Source organism: Syngnathus leptorhynchus, unplaced genomic scaffold (genome assembly GCF_054491065.1).
Source record: "Syngnathus leptorhynchus isolate UIUO unplaced genomic scaffold, UIUO_Slep HiC_scaffold_26, whole genome shotgun sequence".
Lineage (NCBI taxonomy): Eukaryota > Metazoa > Chordata > Actinopteri > Syngnathiformes > Syngnathidae > Syngnathus > Syngnathus leptorhynchus.
The window spans coordinates 1,275,001-1,277,489 of record NW_028231993.1 but is presented as its reverse complement, the minus strand read 5'-3'; positions in this window follow the sequence as shown (position 1 = coordinate 1,277,489).

Genomic DNA, 2,489 nt, shown 5'->3' with positions numbered 1-2,489 from the left:
AAGCACGTTTTCTGAAATGCTGCTCTCCCGTCACTCTGGTTAAAGTGTTATGAAAAAAAAGGCTGTTGGGGGCTAGGGAGTATCGAGTTGATCATTATACATGAAAAAATAACCAATTTCATCGTTTGGTTTATGTTTTACACGAGTTTTAAATTTTATTGCCGAAATCGCTTTTTCTCGCCGAGATAAGCACGTTTTCTGAAATGCTGCTCTCCCGTCACTCTGGTTAAAGTGTTATGAAAAAAAAGGCTGTTGGGGGCTAGGGAGTATCGAGTTGATCATTATACATGAAGAAATAACCAATTTCATCGTTTGGTTTATGTTTTACACGCGTTTTAAATTTTATTGCCGAAATCGCTTTTTCTCGCCGAGATAAGCACGTTTTCTGAAATGCTGCTCTCCCGTCACTCTGGTTAAAGTGTTATGAAAAAAAAGACTGTTGGGGGCTAGGGAGCATCGAGTTGATCATTATACATGAAGAAATAACCAATTTCATCGTTTGGTTTATGTTTTACACGCGTTTTAAATTTTATTGCCGAAATCACTTTTGCTCGCCGAGATAAGCACGTTTTCTGAAATGCTGCTCTCCCGTCACTCTGATTAAAATGTTATGAAAAAATAGGCTGTTGGGGGCTAGGGAGCATCGAGTTGATCATTATACATGAAGAAATAACCAATTTCATCGTTTGGTTTATGTTTTACACGCGTTTTAAATTTTAGTGCTGAAATCGCTTTTTCTCGCCGAGATAAGCACGTTTTCTGAAATGCTGCTCTCCCGTCACTCTGATTAAAATGTTATGAAAAAATAGGCTGTTGGGGGCTAGGGAGCATCGAGTTGATCATTATACATGAAGAAATAACCAATTTCATCGTTTGGTTTATGTTTTACACGCGTTTTAAATTTTATTGCCGAAATCGCTTTTTCTCGCCGAGATAAGCACGTTTTCTGAAATGCTGCTCTCCCGTCACTCTGATTAAAATGTTACGAAAAAATAGGCTGTTGGGGGCTAGGGAGCATCGAGTTGATCATTATACATGAAGAAATAACCAATTTCATCGTTTGGTTTGTTTTACACGCGTTTAAAATTTTAGTGCTGAAATCGCTTTTTCTCGCCGAGATAAGCACGTTTTCTGAAATGCTGCTCTCCCGTCACTCTGATTAAAATGATACGAAAAAATAGGCTGTTGGGGGCTAGGGAGTATTGAGTTGATCATTATACATGAAGAAATAACCAATTTCATCGTTTGGTTTATGTTTTACACGCGTTTTAAATTATATTGCCGAAATCGCTTTTTCTCGCCGAGATAAGCACGTTTTCTGAAATGCTGCTCTCCCGTCACTCTGGTTAAAGTGTTCACAGGCGTGATCATGAAACAACTGAAACGTGGGAAAGCGCTCAGATTTTAGCTGGCAATCGGCACGGTGAGGCAGGTACAGCTTGAGCAAGGCGCAGTAATACTCCTCGGGATTCTTTTGTTCAGAGTACTTACAGTATTTGATGACCGCGTGTTTTTCTGTTCTTTTCTGGACAAAGCCCATCTCGTTCAACAGAGGCAAAACTGTCAGGATTGATGAAGGAGGAATGGAGCAGGGCGACCAAGTGCAGCTTGGACCAGGGTTTATTTGAGGAACTCAAAAACAGACTCGGCAAAACTGACATGACTTAACAAAGTAACATGACTTCCGAACCAAAACCAACAAGATGACTGACCGACAGGGACGTGAGACAGAAGATGTGAAGACAAAAAGACAACAGAAACAAAAAGACAGAAAGACAATGATCCGACGGGGCATGAGGGGCAGACAGGACTTATATACATGACATGGTAACAAGAGGCAGGTGAGCACAATCAAACCAATCAGGGGCACACAGGAGGGGAGGGGCGAGCACACGGGCAAAACCATAACAGACACATGGAGGGGACGAGGCGTGACAGTATCCCCCTCCAAGGGGACGGCCCCCGACGTCCCAAAAAAAAAACCCAAAACCCCCACGTAGCAAACGGCCAGTCAGAACCGCAATCGGCAGCTACCCGGGGACATGAACTGCAACCGGCGGCGTTCAGGGAGCCAGGGCCACACTCGCGGCACACACTGGGAACCTGAACCGCAATCAGCGGCAAACTCGGGGACATGAACCGCAATCGAGGGCGTTCAGGGAGCCAGGGCCACACTTGCGGCACACACTGGGAACCTGAACCGCAATCAGCGGCAAACTCGGGGACATTAACCGCAATCAGCGGCAAACTCGGGGACATGAACCGCAACTGGCGGCGTTCAGGGAGCCAGGGCCACACTCGCGGCACACACTGGGAACCTGAACCGCAATCAGCGGCAAACTCGGGGACATGAACCGCAATCGGCGGCAACTCTGGAAGTCCGTACGCCAATCAACGCTACAATATAGTTCCATGGGAGCCACCTGGCGACTAGCCAGGTTTGTCGGGATGGGACTGCACGTCGCACGCCGCCGAAGGCCGACTGGGTG